Genomic DNA, 10760 nt, shown 5'->3' on the forward strand with positions numbered 1-10760 from the left:
AAGTTGAAGGTTCCTAAATAATTGATCTAAAGACCGGAGTGTCACTATGGCTCATGGCACAGACATGGAATAAAAGACAAGAGTCTGTAACTTGTTAATCAGTAAATAATTTCCTTTCCCTGTGACAAGTGGAAGTACTACCATTTACTCCTGAGTTGTATGATTTTATACTTATGTTATGCTTCACAATTAATGAAGATAAGCACTATATTTTATAAAATTTACCATCATTTCTTCTGGAGTGTACTTATACAAACAGGAAAAATGTGCATTAATATAATAATCTTAAAATGTTTTTTATTTCTATTGTTAACATTCATTTAGGTCTTGCATCATGTAGATCTTCTGCTAAAGGAATGAAAATGCATTCTTTGTACTTTTCAATTCACTGAATTGAATTAAATTTGGTTCTGCATCCCAGATCTTGCTAGTATGATTAAGTAAGTAAAATTACAAATTTATATGTGTATTTGTGAGAGAAAGATGTATGACATGAACAGATAAGTGAGTATTTTTTCCATTGTGTAGGATAAAGTTCCGTTTATGTGATATAAAAGGTTAAATGGATCCTTCACGACTGCTATATTTCTTCTTACAACACAACTTCTTGACAGCTACAAAAAAGACAAGTAATCACAAGTTATTTGTTTCTGTTTCATGCTGAGCTCTAAATTATTTAGATGATAATTTGCAGGCAAAGCATGGAGAAATTTCCTGTTCCCCTCATTTGAAAATAACATAATATAAATTAATAGAGCTTCAGCACATTTTACAGTTACTGTTCAAGTTTAACCTTTGAGGGTCTATGACTTGTAACAAAATAAACATTGCAGGAGTCACATAGAAAACCTCTTGGGTACACGAATAATTCCCTTTTTATGAAAGCAGTGCTACTATTTAATATATGTTATTATATAATACTTTGTTCTGTATATGCAGGAATGAAATAAGATCCAAAATCCAGCACTGTGTTGCTGCATGAAGTAGAACTGTATGAAGCGTTTCATTTTCAGGAATGCAGTGGTTCTATCAAGATAATCAGTTCAAGTTACTATCCCATGTGGTAGAAGAATTCTGTAAGAAAAAAGTAACTCACTGAAAGATATGAAAGAAAGAAATCAGTATTCTCCCTTAAATCCAACTCTTAAACACAGAAGCATTCAGCCAGAACTTTATTTTAGTTTGAACTCTTGTCTATAGTCACAAGTGGTTCAGTTTTGCTGTTTGTTGTTCCCCCCCCCCCCCCCATTACTTATGATACACAATTAAGCAGCCATGAGTGTGTGGGGGGGTGTCTTTTTAATCAGTCACACTTTGAACCTAAACTTTAGTCATATCTAGTGTATTTTTATATCACTTCAATAAATATCAAGCTTACAAAACAGCTTGCAACTCTGTCAAGTCACTGATTTTTTTCTATATATTCAACTTTCATTATCAATTCTGGATATCCTCCGAGATACTTGTGAGATATCCATGAGATCTAATGACATTGAACATCTTTTGGGATTGTGCTTTTAGTTTCTAAATGGAAGCAATGCATTCATTAATATCCCCTAGAAAACATTACTTGGAGTATCTCCAGAAAGAAGTTGCCTTTTGAATGAGATAGGCATAAATTGGAGGGAGATGAGGGGAAGTCATGTAACCTTATTTTTCTCTTCTGTGACAAGAGCACTAGTTTTCCTACCTGGTGTCCATTCCTGATGAAGAAAATACATTATTAAATCCTTATCACCAAGAAATAATATGAGGGGGAGGCACAGTATACAGCTGAGATGAGCTAATAATGGCTGCTAGCTACTCTGTTCCCTTAGAGCTCCTGCAGTCCCGTCACTTTAGCATGAGTATCAAGGAAATTATGTTGACTTTTGAGCCCTGATTCAGACTTTTCTTAAGTCATCTTTAGGAGAGCTGACATCCTAATTGCTCCAAGAATTGTTTCAGCTCAGAGTTTGTTAAGCACTGACACATTTTACTGAAGAAAATAAAGGTATGTAATTTGACACAGTGACAGATTAATACTTTAAGATCAGATTGGCAGAACAATTAGACAGCTTAAATGTTTCCTACATCTTAATGTCTATGCTACTTCAGGAAGCCATAGTAAGACCTACTTTTCTGAAGGATATGTTGCCATTTCGGTGATAGAAGTAAATCAGGCTATCAAAGGATTTAACAGGATTACAAGGAATCTTGTAGCAATTACATTTAAATCTAGAAAATTAAAATCTAGGGAATTTAAGTTCAGCATGATATATTTAGTACAGTACTCAGCACTGGTATCACATAAGCTGGTACTTCTTAGTCCTCATTATATATATGCAATTGGTCTTGTGAACAAAAATGAAATAATAAAGTCTGAACTACAAGATAAATGCAATTTAAACAAGAGAAAACTATATGTTTCTAATGTGCTTCCTTTTATATTATAATTTCAGTGTTTTAAATTAATATTTGTCTAGAATTAAGTCTGTTGAATTTGATTTCACTTACACATAATATTGTATGCAACCTATATTATGGTGCTCCACTGACAACCAACTGATTGATATGATTTGGGCCTGGAAGAGTACAACTAGATTTAGTGTAAAAAAAAAAAGCCATAGGTCTGTTTTACATATAAATAGTCTTTAAGTCAGTTGTGAAATATTGATTCCTTGAAGATCACAAATGCAATACTACAGAGCTGGTACAATCATTAATTTAGGTAGGAAACTTTTTTATGGAATTATTCTGTAATTCGAGGAACAGTTAAAGAATATTGCACCTTAACCTGCTGGAGGCAATTGTGATATAGAAATAACTGTGGAATCTAAGCCAGGAATTTTATTGCTTGGGTAGTATTTCTTTGGTTACATGTCTGAATAATGTTAAATAGCTATATAGTCTGTTTAATTAAATAAACTAAATACATCAAAATCTTATATATTCTTTATCTTATTTGACTCTATTCCTCCCTAAAACAGAGGCAGGTATTATGCAAGGGTAAACAAAACTAAAATTTGTGTAAACACTGTTGAAATTTACTACTTTACAGAGTCTCTCTTACACCAGTTTCAGGTTTAGTGGACTTCAGAGGCATGTTATTTGTTTTGCACCACTACAGGTAGAGGCAGTATTCAATCTTTAACTTTTTGATGAAATTGTAAAATGGAATGGCTGTGTTGGGACTCAGGTAAGAAGATTTTATAAATGTTAGGTTATCATGTTGGAACTTGAGAGTGTTTTTTTGTTTTTTTTTTAAAGCATTACTGGCTTTTTGTTTCTGTATTCCTTTGATAAACACCTGTCTTAAATGGTCCAACCATTTTGTTTTGGTTTTTTTTGTAATTCTATTAACATAAAATTTTAAGGAGGATGTCATTCTAAAATAGACTTTTAGCTGAACCTAAGTCCAACTTCTGAGGTTGATTTATTACTGAATCAGTCAAGAAACTGAACCCAGAAACAGTTAAGGATTGGATCAAGGACAAAGTACAGAAATGTTAGTAATAATATTAACAGAATTGCAGAGCTGAAGGGAACCTTTACAGGTCATTTAGTGCATCCTTGCTTTCCCAAGGTAGAATTAACCACATTTATGTTACCCTCAGAAGAGGTTTTCTAGACATTTGTAAAACCCTCCCAGTGGTGGAGACTCTATAACCTTCTATCACTACTTTTATCCTCAAAGTTTTTTTCTAATTTCTAATCTGATTTGTCATTGTTGCAATCAAGCCATTACTTTTGGTGCTTTCCACTATGGGAATGCAAAACAGATTGGTCCCACTCTTGCTTTACTATAGCCTTTTAGCTACAGGAAAAGAGCTGTTTTCTCCATCAGCTCCCTTTTCTTCTGACTAACTAGCTTTCATTCATCTAGCGGGAGCTTTCTTCAAATGTTAAAGAATTAGTTACCTGTTACTATTTTCTTATAGTATTGCTTTATTTGTTTGTTTTATTTTTACTAGTTTTAGTGCTAGAAGACTATATAGCATCTCATGTTTGCTTTGAAAATTCCACTCTGGTCTCTTGAAATCAGCTAAGTACTTGGACTTTTGACATAGTACAGGAGTGAGTCTTGCTGTTCTTAGGAATTGTTTAAGGGAAACTTTTATTTTACCATTTTTCAAGTAAAGTATCAAAAATTCTTACTTTCATTCTATGTTCCTTTTTCCTTGCATAACAAAATAATAAAAAGGTTCAGAATTCATTATTTTATATCCTTCTGTCATACCTCCTCTCACAGAATTAATCATTCAATCAATATACATGTAAGCCTTTCTGTACTCTGAAGTATTTTCTTAAGCACTGAAAAGAATTTTGGAATTGGGCATGATATACATGAAAAGATTCTAGTCCAAAAGCAATTAATATATTCATTACTTCAGTTCACTTGGCATATCTCAAACAGTGGATTTGTGTTTGACTTTATTCAGTAGGACTGTTTTAGAGATGGCATGCACTATCTCTGCAGTACACGATAATGCCACATTCAGAATGACAGCAGTCTAAGCCTTGGGGCACTAAATGCTTCTTGAGATATGTTCAATTGCTGTTTAACTGTATTTAGCCTAAGGTGCAGAGAAAGAAATTGCTGATGCCTTCAAACATGTTTTAGTATTTTAATAGTCTTGGCATGTCAGAATATGCCACAGTACTAACTGGGGTGCAGTTCCTGAGTTACTGCAATTAGGAGGTAGGAATTTCAAAGACAGTACTGCTGTAGCTATGTATCAGTATAGCTTAGCTCCCCCTCCCGCCCTGGCTTAAACAGTGATTTTCTACAATATGTACCCTCTCAGCTGTTTCTGCATTATTGTTCTCTGATCATGTAGTCAATACTTGTTATAAGAGGTCTATTGTGTCTCCAGTCACACAGCTCATAAAACAGACAACCATTTAGTATAAAAGCTATGTAAATGGACTCTTGTTTAATTATACAGTCTTGCTGGTTTTTAACTTGAATTTTGAGTGGTCCTCTGAATATAGTATATTTGTGTACAGAGTGTAGGAAAAGGTGGGATGAAAAGTGGCTCATCCAAACCACAGTCTCTATCATTGTATGACAACTCCTAATCCTTTTTCTTTTCTCACAGTAGTCTGGAGCTACCGCACAGGCATTCTTTACAGGTCCTCAATAACTGGAACCATGCAGGGATGTTATGGGCCCATCAATGGGGAAAGGCAGCAAAATCTGCACGTAGTCATCAATTTGTCATAGATACTATTTAGAATTCATCTGCCAATGACTCCTTAGATGCTGTGGACCAAGCTGCATGGTTTACAGAAATACTGTTGCACTGCTGTAGTACTGTATGGCTGCTGTGGTCATTTACTCCTCCGAGAGCAGGTCTACAGCTAGGAATGTTTTCTGGGCAGAGTTCTTTCTGGGAATTTTCAAGTTACTGTATCTAGATAGGGTGTCAGTATTGCTTTGGGGGGTTTTCCATCTCCAGGGACAAGTGGAACAGAGCTTTTGACTACTTAAGTACAGCTGAAGTCTGTTACCATAGGCTTTGTGTGTCATTTACAAAAGATGAGAAAATGAAAAGATCCTTGCATCTTTCTCCAAATACTGGGTTTGTATAAAATACATTGTACAAGAATGGTTGTTAAAAGATGTGTGGAGCGGAGCCAGAATGAGTGTGCATCCTTGATTATATTTCTGCAGTGTGTGTGTACAAAAAAGCACATAACTTGTAACAGGTACTTGTTGACTACTGTGTTCATAATACTTTCCCTGTACTTGATGAAATATTTTGACCTTTGGAAGGGAATGGGAGAAGAGAAAATATTGAAAAATTTCTTGGGTGGAATACTTTCGTTGTTAATTTTTTTGGCTTTAAATTAGATATAGAACATCATATTTCCCCTCTCCCCACTGCCATGGTAGATGCCTTCCTTTTTTGATAACAAGCAATCCTTCTAGCCCTAAAGCAACAGTCAGCTACAATCAGCAGAAACACGAGCATACATATAAATAACTCCATTCATTTGCATGCTTTTATAGAAAGTTTTATGGAAAACATAAGCTATCACCGTCTCAGAAATTAGCCATAAATGGTTAAAGATTTGTTGGATTAAACATGATAAAAGTTAAATTTTTTTTGAAATTATCAGCTAACTTTGGAAATCAGTGGTGGAAGCTTGTATCAAATGCACTGAGAAAGTAGATTGCGAGACCCTGTAAATTAGTGTTCTTCCATTTTTTTTTTAAGATGAAGTCTGAGCAGTTGCAAGTGAAATCTGCTTTATAAATATTCACATCTGAAGTCTCCGTTTACATGTATACTGAAAATCTTGTCTGAATACCTGCATTTTAGGGAGTGGGTTTACAATGGCTTTGTAAATAGTCAAGCAATACCTAGTTCTGATGTAAAGGCACTTTAAGAGGATATGGTTGAAAATAACTTAGATGACACCTTCCATTGTAACTACGAAGATAATTTTATGCAAATAAAAGCTTAAATTTGAGTAGCCTGTGTATAAACAGTTAAAACCTAACCCCAAATCTACAAATTTCTCTATGACAAGAAATATCATCCCTCCAGGTTCACTTCCTCACTAATTAGCATTGTGATAAAATTTGTTTGTTAATAACTGGCTTTTAAACCATCTATCTGAGTCAGTTTCCAGATACATAACTGTGGTAGAAATCTGTTGTACTCTTCCTTGATGATTTGCCAATTGTGCTGACAAATTCTTTGCTGTGTCATATTCCATTAAGTGTGTCAGCTAGCAGTGTGGTCACTACTAAAGTGTTTAACTTTTAAGCTGCGAAGTACTTAAAGCATGTCACTTAGAGATAGATATGTCTGGATGTAAATTATGCTAGAGGACAAGAGTAACTTTTTTTTTTTTTTCCCCTCAAATTCAGAGGTTGTTCATAACTCCGTGGGCTAGATAATGTAAAAAGAGGAGCATAAAGTCACTACTCTGCAAAAGAGGGTCAATCTGTTCAGGGAATTAGCAAAAATATAGTTAATTACTTTGTAGCTAAAGTGGTGTGGCAGTTTATTGAAAATGAAGGTTAAGTCTGTTATCTACTGCAGTGTATAGAAAGTACCCAAGTTTTCCTTAACTGACTAGTTTAGGTACCAGTAATAGTTTAGTCCTGACAGCACTAGGTGTTTTACCCATCTTCTGATATAACACACACACACACACACACATAAAATATTCCCTCCTTCCCTGCACGTCTTCCCCCCACCAAATGCTGAAGTTATGTCCATCTTTTAAACAGAAAAGCAGTTAAAATGCAAAGGATTTCAAAACAGGTTAGATTAAATGTGTGCTTAAATGCTGTACTGATATCAAACTCAGAACAGATGCAAGAAAGCAATGAAGTAGAAGGCTACATTAACCGTACGTGCCAAATATTAATTGAAGGGTGTTTTAGAGGAAAGTATATCACACTGGATCTGACAGCCTGAGGGAGATGAGGCTGCTGCTGCTGCTCCATGTCCCCAAGTCCAACCAACAGCAAAGATGAAGATGTATTCCCAGTAGGCACACACACAGAGCACACACATACACCAAATATATACACAGTTGGCTGCAAAGATCACAGACACTCAGAGCACTCAAAAGAACACAGACAGCACCAGTGGCCCCATTCTGTTCCCTTTTCTGGCTGGACAGGATGGAAGTCTGTTAGTGAGAGTGGACATGCCTATATATATATATATATTCATATGCACACACACACATGACAGAGAGCCCATACTCAGGAAAGTGTTAGAAAGGAATTTAATAAAAAGATAGGACAGACAGTGCTGATCAGGTATGGGGCACAACCAGACAAACTTATTAGCCAGCAAATTATTTACAGGTGGCTGGCCCTTTTATCCCCGTATCTCTCTATTTTCCCACTCTTCTTCCTCCACAAATCACCTAAACCCCTCCCTTGTCCTCCCTTTGGTTCCTCCCCTAAACGCTGCATAATAAGTCCTATGCTATCCCAAACTGCTTTTTGCCCATATCCCATAATGTGTCCTACATACCTAGGCAGCAATCCCCCTGTTAGACAGAAAGGTGATCTGGAGAGCAACTACCAATGACTCATGGTGATGGGTTTCACACCTGGACAATGGGGCTTATGGCTCTGTTAGAATAGCCCTGGGAAGGGCCCAGAGAAGGTGGTTGTTCCTCCTGAGTCCTTGATTTGGCTTCCTATCTGCCACTATACACCCCTGTGCTCCTCTGGGCCTCAGCAGATGGACCTTTGATGGGCTGACAGCCTCTATGGTGGGCCTGGGAGTAGTCTGTCAGGGTATTATTTGGGCTAGTGTTATTCTGCCAGTGTCTCTCTGAGCTTTGGTGGGTGCGAAGATGATGTTTATCATATAACCCAACAGGGCGAGTCAGCTGTGTGCAGGTCTCAAACTCATCTTGTTTGTTGCCCGTGCTACGTGCGTTTGCATAGAGGCATTTAAGTTGGGCCCCCGATGAAGCTGACTTACTGGCTGGAGTGGCTGGAGGTCCTTTGTGCTGCTCTTCAGGTGCTCTCCTGCTGACCTGTGATCCCTCTCCAGCATCTGTTGCTGGCACTGGCATCCAGCTGGTATGAGTGGGATGGATTGAGGTTCCCCTCCCCCAGCAACTTTTGTTGCTCCATAAAACAGCAGTATAAGGCTGAATTGTACAGCAAGTCCTCATGCTTTACAATAAGAAATTCTAATATTTGTCCAGAATTGAATAGGGGATGCACTACAATGCAAAATGGTAAATTTTCAAGTGCGTGATTCAAGGACCACTAGTGAGGGAAGGATTTTTATCAACCCAAGTAATGCTGTCTCATGATTTGTTTGTGCTAAAAAGAAACCATCAGATATAATAAAACATTAACTGTTTCAATCTGGAGAAAAAAGACCCAAACAACAACAAAAAAATCCTTTTCAATAAACACATACTCCTGTGTTTTAAATAAAGGTCGGACATATTGCCTTGATAAGCATTTGCTAATCTGACAGAGTAATAATTGAAATACTAGTAGCAAGCATAATACTAATGGTCATTGTTTGGAATTAAGGTGCTGTTTGAAGAGTTTATTGAGCTTTAGGTGGGAAGGGGATTTGCCCTGTTGTAAAAATATGAAGAGGATTTTTCTGTTTAAAAATCAAAGCACATCAGGTGCAGCTCAGCAGTTAATTATGCTTCTTACCTTTAGGGAGTGCCAGAATAATACTAGATTTAGCTGATAAACAGAGAATCTTCCTGTTACAGTCCCCATCTTCTGTCTACATCTCCAGAACACAGTCATCTGAAAATTGATAGACTGATAACTGTCCATAGTCTTTGCATTATTAATTGAAAAAATATGGAAATTGTGGGTGAGTCTAAGTGCAAAAGCCTTAAAAAGTACAACTGGGGAAAAAAAAAAGAAAGAAATCACTCAGTTCTCTCCTCCCAGCCTTACACATCTCAGCTACAGAGTTACACTGTTAGCTAAACATCAGTGCTGTTTTCCTCATTAAAATCACTGATGTATTGACATATGAAATATTATACAGTACTCACAATACATACAGCAGATTCTATAAAAATATTGACAATTGTTATATTTTGTCAATATTTTATTGACAATTGTCAATAAAAATATTGACAATTTGTTATTTATGTTAATAATAAATAATATGCATATTCTTTAAAATACTGCAGCAAATTACTAATTAAATGAATGTTTAAATGCATGAAAAAATCAGGACAGGATGAACATAAATCTGACTTTCAAGAGCTTTCGCAATTCTATCAGGATTAAATCCGCAGATGCTGAAATGAAATGTGCTTGCTTTGCAAGCACCTGTTGTAAATATTTTAAATTAAAACAGTTTATTCTGGAAGAGGAAAAGGATTTTTAGGTTTTTTTGTTGGGTTTTTTTGTTTGTTTGTTTTGTTTTTTTAACCTCAGCAGTGGTCTTTTTTATGAATTCATAAAAATTTCACAGTTGGAATTGTCATAGTTTGAGAAGGTCATCTGGCAGCCAAAATCAGAGAAAAAATATGCAAAATAGAAGTAACAAAATGAAGGCTGAATAGGCCTTTGAAAGATATTTTGTAATGCATAGGTTATTACTGGTAAAATTACTGTTCACATGAATTCGGGTGTTGCAGTGGGAAGGTAGAAAGTTGCCACAGCCCATATGAAGTACCTGACTGTGTTTCTATGTTGAAGCTTTTTGCTCCTTTTTATGATAATCGATTTTTTATAAAAGAAACCTAAAAGTTTCATCAAATAAGTGATATCATATAAAAGTCATATTAAATAAACAAAAAAATAATTTACATATTGATTTTTGTTCTTTGTCAACTTTAACTGTTTGACTATCATGTTTCTACTTTGTAGGCAGCTCCAGTTATTTTTTGTAGACCATAAAGTACAGTATAACTGAACAAAAGCAAGGTTTCAGAATCTTATCCAGTGCTTAAAACAGTTGAGGTAGGTTTTTAATTCAGTTGTAATGCAAGTATCAAAATAGGAATATTAAAAACTACCTGTGTTTTTAACAGGTAGGTGTCCATCCTGCAGTCCCCTGAACTTTGCTAGTTTTCAGTGAAAGCTCTTACAAGTACAGTAGCTAGAAAGCTTAGACACAGTGATCTGGAAGAGAGCACTTTCTAACACAACAAGTCACACATAAAACATTAGTGAATCTATTCAGGCAGCACTCAGATTGTCCCTGTCCCTCCACACACACACAACACACACAGAACAGCTTTATCCTTTCATGTTAGATTTAAGTTTATAACCAGTAGCAGGGTGGTTGTATGCTCCG

At 35.9% G+C, this 10760-nt stretch overlaps 1 protein-coding gene across 1 annotated transcript in view; it reads left to right on the plus strand.

Moving 5' to 3' along the window:
* The window catches only part of PCDH7 (protocadherin 7), a 296633-nt gene that overhangs the window by 279931 nt on the left and 5942 nt on the right, over nucleotides 1–10760 (plus strand).

This window comes from Aquila chrysaetos, chromosome 1, assembly GCF_900496995.4.
Source record: "Aquila chrysaetos chrysaetos chromosome 1, bAquChr1.4, whole genome shotgun sequence".
NCBI lineage: Eukaryota > Metazoa > Chordata > Aves > Accipitriformes > Accipitridae > Aquila > Aquila chrysaetos.